This window comes from Corvus kubaryi, unplaced genomic scaffold (genome assembly GCF_017639235.1).
Source record: "Corvus kubaryi isolate FWS band 111438036 unplaced genomic scaffold, C.kubaryi_AGA036_p1.0 37385, whole genome shotgun sequence".
Taxonomy (NCBI): Eukaryota; Metazoa; Chordata; class Aves; order Passeriformes; family Corvidae; genus Corvus; species Corvus kubaryi.
The window spans coordinates 26367399-26378166 of NW_024581127.1; the positions used below are offsets into that span (position 1 = coordinate 26367399).

A 10768-nucleotide genomic window follows, 5' to 3' on the forward strand; every position below is an offset into this window, starting at 1 on the left:
CTCTGCTGCATGACCCTTCTGTCCATGAGCTTGCAATGTCTTTGGAGCCAAAGTTAATCCCTCTGGTATATCAGAGACACTTCCCATCTGGGAAGCTCACTGGGGGCCTCTCAGTGCTGCTGGGCTGCCAACAGCACTAAGAACCCTTCAAATGGCATAAACCGAAATGTTACTCAGACACGTCGGGAGATTAAATTCCTCTTACACTGTTAATCCTCTGGGGTTTTAGGGATGGCCAAGTGCAATCGCCTTATCTTGCCACCTCTAAAAATGTGCATGTGACTAAGAGGCACCAGATGTGTGAAGAAGCTGAGCAATGTTAGCCTTCTGCCCTCCCTCCTCCCCAGCTCTCAGATAACACTGTCCACAGCCCTTCTCTCTGCTCCCAAAGCAAAACTCCAGGGTCACTATCCCTGCTCCTCCCACCCCGCTCCCAGCTCTGGTTTCCACACCTAACTTACTAACCCTTACTTTGCTGGGTGTGCAGATGCAGCCTGGCTAACTCTTACCTTGTATGCTCTGAAACAGGCGTGCAGCAAACAAGGCAGCCCTGACATGCAGTCTTGGACAGGAAGCAAGTTGCTATTTATAAGTTTCTACTTTATGGGTATGCATTTTCTATTCAGAACCAATTTGGCAATGTTCAGATGGTCTTGCTAAAACACACATAGCTCAAAAGGAATCCAAACACCCTGCTGTGGGTATAATGCTTGTGTGCTGCCTGCAATTTCTCTCTTCATATGGTTTGATTTGGTCACCATTGTTAGATCACAGAGGATCCTGAGTCATTTCAGATGTCATTTATGTCCCCCAAACTTGTTATTCTTATGATAGTCTCCCTTGCATGTCACAAATCCAACTAAAAAATAATCTTTCCTTCCATTTAAGATGTACTTCTTTTCTCCTTTAAAGCCATACAGGAAAAATGCTTACATGCTGTCAGTAAAAGCTGTATGTAAGAAGCCACATCATTTTCTTTCTGTTATTTTCATGTTTGGTTAAAGACGAGCCTAATTGCTTTATATTTATGAACTTTATTTATAAGGAACGCTGACTGACCAACTGATGGCCCAAGTTTTATTCAGAATTTTATCTGGACATTTGTTATACCTGATCATAATTATGTTTTGTTTCTTCGAGAACTAAGGGACTAATTCTGCTTCAGTTTAAAAAAAAATTATAAACTCATAAAAATTGCAGTCTTGCATAGACCTGCTTGAATAGCATTGTAATTCTGCAAGAGATACTTAGAAACAGGATAGGTGATCTCTGTGGATAAAGCATTATCATGCTGCAAGTGAAACTGAATATCCAGAGTCCTCAGTCAGTCTTTTCAGTTTGAATAGGCAATAATCAGGCTGTGAGACTCACCTTGGGGACGTATTGCAGGACTGTTTTGAACAGAAAGAACTCTCTGGATTAAAAGAGGCCAGAGATTTGGTCTGTGCATGGACTCTCTCCTGCATCCTAATTTTTAGTGTGGGCATTTTTCTACTACTTTGCTTTGATCATTCTGATTAATCATCCTCAGTGTATCTCACCATAGTAAACTAATGGCTTTTTAAGTCCTGATACCCTGGTACATGGTCAGAGCCCCAAAGGGAGGTGAAACATCCCCTTAACAAACCACCCGCCTGGTCCCAACATGGGCGAGAACAGCCTCAACACAAACTAAAACCACTAAAAAGCTAAACCACTCCTGCCTCCCAGCCTCCAGTGTAGCTCTGGCACCTGGTACCCAGCAGGAGCTGTGATGGGAGCTTGAGCACCGTGCAGGGAGTGGGCATGTGGGGCTCAGGACTGCAGGAGGGCAGAGGGGATGGGGAGCTGCTGTGAAAATCTCCTTTTCTAATTCCTTGGTCCCAAAAGTTTGTCTGTCAACATTTGACACTGGAGAGGAGAATGGGGGGGGAATACTCTCTGGTTGCTTCAATTTATACTTCATGTGGGTCCTCTTACCTTAGTATGTGTTGTTTTATAAAATCATCAGGGTCTTTCCTTACACTCATTTGTAGTTTTTGATTCATTTCAGTTATCAACAGCTGGTAAGAAAGTGATTTCTTGCTGTATTTCAACTAAATATTTGGATGATTAGCTTTTGATTAGAGGTTCATTTTTAAACTTAGTTATTATCAGTTGTTAAAAAGAAGAACAGCTTTTAAAAGTTTTTTTAAAAGTTTTAGCTTTTTCCATGAAAAAGCATTTACATCAGGGGAAGGCATGAGCAGAGTGTGTCTGTTTGCTAAAAAGCTGCTTTGCATCAGACCCCAGGTATATTACACCAGTATGATGTTAGCGCCCAGGAAGAGTTTGCAAACCTGTTTATTTTTGTATGAAGCTGTTATCTGTCATAGCACAAGAAGGAAAACAGCAGCCTTGAAAAGACTTTTGTGCTGGATCAGCATGAGAGGGTTCTCTGTCAGCCTCCCACTGAGCATGTATGGAGCAGTGGCTGTGACATCAGGTTTGAGGGATTGTTCCAGATTCCTTTCTGAGACAAACAGCTGTAACTGGTGCCTGAGATGGTGATGGATGAGGCTACATGGCCCAGCTTGCCCTGTGATCTCCCCTGCTATTGCAGGACTGCCACCACCCCTCAAGGTTGGCTGCTGTGGAGACAAGACAGAGCCTTTCTGAGCTGCTCAGACAGGTATGTAAAACAAGAATTAAAGAACGTGAGCTTTCCTCATTTTAACAAAATGAAAATACCAGAGCTATGGGTAAGTAGCTGAATTTCCTTTAACAAAAGGAAAATTTCCTTTAACACGTAGGGTTTTGCCTGATAAAACCCTTTTCCTCTTTGCTTTTCCCAAGGCTAATCTTGCAATCAGAATAGGGTTCTTCTTCCAGAAACAGTGAGCAAATCTCCTCATACTATATTTTCCAGTGAGGAAACAGGGATGAGCTGGTCCTGCTGGATGTGTGTGGGTTGTGGCTCTTTCACTGGCCCCATGGCAGTAGGGAGGGTGACAGTCTTGCTGCACTGACCCCCTCATGCAGGATATGGCTGAAGGGCCCAGACAGGGTGAGTAGGACAGTATGTGGCATTTGGGGTCCTGGTGTGGGAGAGGCACCACTTCTGAGGAAAGTGAGGTGGGACCTGGGAACAGGGATACTTGTGCCCCTCGCTGTCCAGAGGGCTTGGCTGGTCTGGGGAGTTACTCGTGTTCTCTTTCCCATATGACACAGGCTGTTTGCTGTGAGATCAACTTCCTACCCTGGACAAAGCAGCCCACAAACTCCAAAGGCTGCTCCACCACACCCAGTCCATCTAATCCCTGGTGATGATTACAGATGGGTCCCCAGCAGTTTCATCCTGTAGGACATTGTGTCCTCTGCTGCAGAGGGAGTCACAGGGTTCAGTATGTCTACAGTGAAGGTGCAATGATAAGAAATCTGTGTGATTTGTCCCCTCTAGTGATGGTCTGTCTATTACTGAGTCCCCTACGGCTGGCTCTGTGGCTCACATGCATGAGCACACAGACGCAGGATGGCTTCAGTAATATTAAGCTGACTGCAAGGAGTTAAGAAGGGTCCTTGTTGGGGTCTCCCCACCTGCCATGGAGCCCTGGGAGATAGCCCCTGGTGGGGAGACACGGGGTTTCTCTGCCCCTGGTCAGCCTCATTCCCCATTGGTTGGTTTGTGTTCCCCTGTGTGGGAAGGACCCTCAGGTCCCGTGACCGGACGAGTTCCTGAGCAGGGCCCCAGCCACGCAGCTGGAGAAATAAACACCTCTGAAACATCTACCAAGAATCCGTCCATATATATTTCCTTTCCACAGGACTCCTAGTTTGGTATATGCATGTTACAGCAATCCCCGCTGTAACAGGTCCTTGCTTAGAGTTCCACAGAAAGCAGTTTATTGCTACAACTTGTGAAGGGCTATTCTAGAGGCAAATGACTCTGAACATGTGACAGCTCGAGCTTAAGTACAGGGGTGTGGCTAACACCAGGAGCCAACGGGGGAATCAGAACTGGGGTGCATTACCATAACCGAACACGGCATCCCTCACCATAACTGGTAAGTCTTTGGCACCAGAGACTGTCTTACCAAGAACTCTCTCTGTCTCTTGTACCACAGGTCAATCGGCTGCCACAGTCTGTCCATTCCGACAGTGACACAACAGGTTATGCTGGTGGGGTCTATAGGTGGACAAATCAGGCTGCAGCCTGCTAAACAAGCTTTGCCATCATCATTGAGAGAGAGAGGTGATACATCCATCTTTTAGCAATGCCTAAAGTTAGGGTCTGGGCCAATTTTCATCATTTTTGTTTGATGATTTTTTTTCCCTTTTCTAATTTAATTTTCAACCATGAAATAGCTCATGGTTCCCAGAGACAGAAATTCTGCCACCTTGAATATTTAACCTGAAATATTAAAATAATCTTCTGGTTTAGCCCCTTTATACCTCAGGCAAAAATGGTTTTAATATGGTGTCCAACTAATTAGCTTGCTGAGACATGTTAATAATTAAGCTAATAATTACTACACCTTTGCAATGGACCTTGAGGTAACTTAAATGCAGGTAATTTGAATATAAAAATAATTATTTATGGAATCTTTTTATTAGAACATAATTATTTTTATATTTATATTCTTTCCCTATTTCAGATGATAAATATGAACCAAAACACATGGAAGTTCCATAACTATTGACCAGAGGGGAAAAGGGAAAATTGCCATGCTTCAGCATGGCTGACAGAGAAGTTTGGGAAAAAGGACTTTGCTGCCTGGTACAGATCTTTTTTGAGTTATACTGTTCTTGCCATTATTGGAAACAAAGCACACCCAACTTCCCACTTTATCCTCTTCTCCCCAGGTAGTGTTCAGCCAAGATTGGACAGCAGGTTTGGGATGTGGATAATTGGCAAAATAAAATGAAAAAATTAATTCTGTTCCAAGTACAGAAAAAACCCCAAAACTTCAATCAAAAAACCAGCGAAAACCAAACTTCTACCAAAAAGCTATGTGGTTTTGCTCTTCATCATCACTTTCTGCATTCAGAGCCACATACACACTTTTAATGGACTTTTTCCAGCAGAAGGAATGGTGGAACCTTGGAACAAGCAATTTTTGCAGATGGGGACATAGGGACAGAGTCATTAAGTTGCTTCCCTAAACCTCAGTGTGACCCATTCTGTGTGGATGGCAGAGCTGGGCACCAAGTGAACACTGTTTCGGAGAGTTCTCTCACCCCTCCCAGCAACTGCAAGAAAAACACAAAAGTAAAAAGCTTCTTTCCATTTTGGAGCTGAGGGTCTTTCTTTCTGATCCCAGCACTCTGAGGTTACTGCACAGATGTGATTTATGCAGTAATTAAATCTGCAGAATAGGGTTAGGTGCCTAAATGCCTTTTAAAATGGTATTTAAAAGACGAGTCCTTGAGGCCCAACATTCCGAGGCACTGACTCCCACCAGTCCCCACAGAGGCCAGGGGAGCGCTTGGTGCTTAAGCCACAGCACGGCCCTGAGCCAGAGAGCTCAGTGCTGTGATCCCTGAATGGCCTCTCCCAATGTACAGCTATCTATTTCATGCTCATTTGTGTGACTTTGAAGCAGGAAGACATTGTGGGACAGTCCATCCCCTTGCTGAATAGCACCCTGAAAATTATTGCAGTAGATAGGTACGGCGAGACTGACAAAGGAAGTGCTTCTTAGGCCTGCCAGTGCCAGCTCCCTGATTGCTTGCTGTATTTGATCTGGCATTTGTCTGGCGTGACTCATTCCCTGCAGCCCCAGGAAAATGTGCTCTCTATCAGCACTTTAGAGGCTCTATTGCTCAGTGTTAGGAAACAGAAGGAAATTCCTTTCAAATGTGTTTCATCAAAATGGCGGGCTAAGTTTTCTTAAGATGTCAAGCCTGTTAAGAAAAGGGAGGAAAATGGCATACCTGTATGACCACAAGAGAAGAGAAATTTAATATGTAGGCTGCAAGGTGGTGAAAAGGTTGTATTTAAAAAGTAACATTTTTCTATATATAAAGTAACATTTTTCTATATATATATTTCTAAGTTTTCTTAAGATGTCAAGCCTGTTAAGAAAAGGGAGGAAAATGGCATACCTGTATGACCACAAGAGAAGAGAAACTTAATATGTAGGCTGCAAGGTGGTGAAAAGGTTGTATTTAAAAAGTAACATTTTTCCCCTATACCAGGGAAAAAGGGATTTCATGCTGGCTCTTCAGCAGACTGTCTTGCTCCCCACGTATTTCCTACCAAGAAGTAAGTGGAAAATTTGCTCTTGACTTTAAAACCAGCACTGTGTGTGCTATGGTGACACTATTACCTATATTCTGTTACTCTATACTTACTCATGCAGGACCTGGCAGCCTGTGACAGGAGCTGGATGGTGTGTGGACAGGAGCTGAACAGCGTGTATAAAAGGATCCACCTACGCTGGGGGAGCTGAGTTCTCAAACACCATTTGCACCTGGTCTTGATGGATCAGGGTTGGACAAGGTAGCAGAGAAAACACCTGAAAGCCAAACTGGCCTAATGAATGCTCCTCATTATTCAAAAAAGATGTGGTTACATTTTATCATAAAAAAATGTGCATTATTTAAGCTGAACTAGACAAATGGTTCTACTTTAGATTTACAGTAGAGTGTGGCAAAGTAGAATTATAACTACCTTTTACCTCTCTTTGGACCTGGATGGTGCTGAGTATTCAGACTGTAAAAGGGTATGTCAGCAAAGACTCAGTGTGAACGTTATTTTGCCCATGTACCTGGGGAGCAGGGAGGAGATGATGGGGACATTTGTGCCAAATATACTCATTAAGCCCTTTTTTTGTTTTCAGGTGTTGCTAATTCAGGTACAAATCAGAACAGGGATGGGACAACTCAGCAGGTTTAAACAGCCCATGATGATGCAGTGGGGCAGGCTCTCTTACAGCATCCCCAGTATTTTCCCATATGATCACGAGCTAATCCTGTACTTCCTATCTTCCATTTACTCCAGTTCCTTTAAGGAATTGCTCTTCCCAGTCAAGCACAGAAGACTAGGCAATGGTTAGATGAAGCAGGCTTGACAGAAGATTTAGCTGATGAGGGATTTAGCAAGGAAGGAGATTTAGCAAGTTTCCCCTCTGTTGACCTCATTCCCAACTGATTTCTTTTCTCTGGAGCCAAGGCCCCACACAGGGCAGCTTCTCCTGCTGCTAGTCACCTCCCTGCAGATAATCTGACCTTTTCTTTCTCCAGTATTGATAACACTTAGAAAAAAATTATAGATTGGACAGCAAACAGTTTTTATTGACAGTTTAGAGATATCCCGTGAAAACAGGACTAGAGCAGTTCCAGGGAGTCTGGGCTGCTGCTGCTGAGGTGCTCCACTCCTTCCCAGGACAGATGGGCATGGCTTCCCCAGCACTGTCACTGCAGAGTTGATGGGGGATGTCATCAGCACTACCCCTTGAGCCAGGCAGGCAGAGAGGATTTCGGCTTAAGTCCCCAACATACGTGGACCAGAAATAATTTTGGTATTCTGCAGGTTAAATCAGAGTTCCTTTTTCCTTCTTCATGTGTCATGTTCTGATCAACACTCCTTTGTCTTGGTAGGCTATTCCTAATTTGTATAATAAAATCTGTTGTCTCCTTGGACAAGAAGTTTCTCTCTGAACTACATAGACGCCAATTGTTATTGAAATGCGTGACATTCATTTTGTGTGTTTGTTCCCAGGAAACAAAATGAGCAGATTTTTCATTTTGTTCCTGTGGTTTTGCTAAGCTAGCAGGCCATATTTTATCAACACCAGACCAGTAAGCATCCTCTCTTTTGAAAAATTTGAACAGAATTCCTGCTTTCCTCTGTGTAAATATGGGGGGAAAGGAGCAGGAACTGTGCATCTACTCTTTATAATGTCTCAGACAGTGAATTGCATCCTGAGAGGGGAGCAGTGAGATGATACACATTTTTACAGGTGGGAAAACTGAGGCATGGCTTAGTGGTAAAGCTGGAATAGAGATGAGATGGTACTCTGAAAGCTCTGCATTGCCATGTCATGCAGCCCCCTTCACAGTGCTTGCATTCACCTTCTTGCTCTGCTCTGTTGGGCCCAAAATGTTCCATACTTAATATGGTTGTTATTGACTTGAGGCCCTGGTCTTCAGTGAAATATGTGGTTTCTCTTACTGGGGCTCCTGCAGCAGGCACTGCCCGAGGTTGAACATGGACTCCAAAACTTGCGCCATATGAAGTTCTACAGAGCTGTGTCATTTTTCTTCAGTGCTGATGGGGCTCTTTGCTGGGGAGAGGAGTCCTGCCCCATTCTGCATCTGCTCAATGAAGTGTCAGCTATGCAATCCCAGTGGCCCCCAAGAATAGCCTCATTTTATGCTTTGGCCAATAGAGCATCTCTCTTTGGGAAGGACTGCTCCAGAGAATGGAAACCACAAGAAATCTGCAGTGGTGACTAAATGTGGGAAAGCATTTGCTAGTGTCAGGGAGCTGACCCAAAACTTTGAACCCCTTTATTATCTCCCTGGGGAAAATAGGTCAGAAAACAGCGCAAGAACACCAAGTGGAAGGGTTTCCTCCTTAAATTTCTTGCTGGAGTAAGGCAAGGGCACATAGAGTCATGGATTTATATCTGCAAAGATCCAATAATCTCAGGCCTTTATGGGCCTCAGGCTGATATGGGACTGTATCTGCTGCATGCTGAGGGAGAGAGTTTGAGAGCAAGCAGATCTGTAGTCTGGCTTGCGAATTTGTTTCACCCCTGCAAGCATCTCCTCCCCTCATGCAGAACCTGATTTTGAAAGGTTCATATGGCTGCAGCAAATTTCAGTTTATAAATATATTAATTTTTGGGTTGTGCACTTTGTGCATCATTGCAGTGCTTCAAATGTTGTCTCAGCATGCTGTTCATTACTGAATCATGGAGAACATATAGTAAGAAGTATGTGGGCTAAGAAATATTTTGTTTTTGTAATGCTTGTCTTGAATCTGTGCATCATTTAACTTACAGTCTACGTTTGAAGCATACAGGTTATAATAATGTTTGACATGGGTGTCAAATCTGTTCATCTAGCTAAAATGAATCCTATTTCTCTTCTACATTTGTCTTTATCAGTCCAAAACCATGGGAAGATTTCTGTCAAAAATGAAGGCAAGGAGGTTTCTTTCTTCAGAAAAGGACAAAATAGAATATCAATGTATCTATTCTAAGGTCAAAAGTACACGAATAAATTCAGAGTTGTCATAATTTTGACAGCTGTGTTATCTTTCTTGTAACAAAAAAGAATTTTCAGAGAATTTTCTCTATTGCTTTCACAGAATATCTTGGAAAACAGGATACTAGAGGGATTTTAAAAAATATTGAAATCTTTCTTTTTCATGCCAATATGTCAAACTACTTTGAGAAAAAAAGAAAAAAAAAGAGAAGCAGTGAGCAATTCATGTATTAGGAACTGATTTTTAATTTTTGCTAACATTTCTGAAATCTACCTGTGCAAGTACATAGGTTATTATCTATCTCCACATTTATGCTTGGAAATGTGAGTAAGAAAATGCTATATGTGATGTCAGTGGGAAAAAAGAAAGTGGAAGATGGAAAACTATTGTCAAAAATCTGGCCAGAAGCACCTGTTCAAGATATCTTTATAACAAAATATATGCTTTCTATTTTGTGATTTACACTTTTCAAACTACCTTGGAATGAAAAGAATGCTGTCAAAATATATAAAACAGAAATAAAAATTTCCAAACAAATCTGTTGTTTAGAGTCCTACCCCAAAATACCAAATAATCAATGACTATCTAATCTTTAGAATCTTCTCATATTTTTGTGACTTCTGGTTATCTTTTTCATATTTTTATTAGGCTCAGCTAACAGACACGTGAGGTTCACTGGCTGAACTGCCTGTCTGCAGACAGAGTTACCAGAGACGCTCCAGCCAAGCTCATACAGGCAGTAAAGGAGAATTTGTCTTGGCTTTAATCTGTACTGAGCTCCCTGGAATGTCAGATTGGAGCTGGCTGCAAAATGGAGAAAAATTTTCATTTTAAAATTGGCAAGATAAAAATTGTCACCATTTTCTTCCTCCCTTGCCCTCAAATTTCAGCAGTGGTAATGTGAGCAGAGGAATTGGCAAGTGGAGAAAATGTGTTTAGAGACAGAGACTTACTACAAATGTAGTCCTGGCTGCTTGCTTTTAAAGAGTGGAAGGATGGATTTATACAGGAGCTCCAAAAGACCCTATAACCACTCCTCTTTCTGTGGATAAGAGGAAATGCCAACAATCAGCTCCAGTACTTAAGTTAATGCTGACCTTGGCCAGCTGCAAATTATACAATTCTTCCCTTATAGTTCCTAATGCTGGGGAGATTATTGGTTTCTTATGAAGAAAAATGAACAATTTTTTTCCTCAATTTAAAGCTACAGCTTAATGCAAACACGGAATAGGGTTGCAGAGGCTTTCAAGCAAACAACCAGGGATAATGAAGTGACACAGTTAAATAAGGACATCTTTCCTGAAAGACAGGTAAGTACCTGTAGGTGCTTTAGCACTGCTCGCTCTGATGCTGTCACTGCTTTCAATGGGATTTGTTGCACTAAGGGGAAGAGCTTTTGTAAATCATGTTCTATAAGTAGAGCCTGTTTCTTCCAGCCCCTGTTTCCCCAAGCCTCTTCCCCGTGGTCCCTCATCACTGAGATGAAAGCGATCTGAAGTTGCCCATTAATGCCATACCCTGCCAAAGCCCACAGACCTGAATGCAAGAGTGAAATACCAGTGGGGATAGTCCCAATGCAGTGTAAGGCTTCAC

At 42.7% G+C, this 10768-nt stretch overlaps 1 long non-coding RNA gene across 1 annotated transcript; it reads left to right on the forward strand.

Annotated features, from left to right (window-relative positions):
* The first annotated feature begins 2438 nt into the window (after nt 1-2438).
* On the forward strand, nt 2439-9206 carry LOC121668601. The gene is made up of 3 exons (XR_006017483.1): nt 2439-2650; nt 6157-6223; nt 6321-9206. It is a non-coding gene; the product is annotated as an uncharacterized LOC121668601 (long non-coding RNA).
* The last annotated feature ends 1562 nt before the right edge of the window (nt 9207-10768 follow it).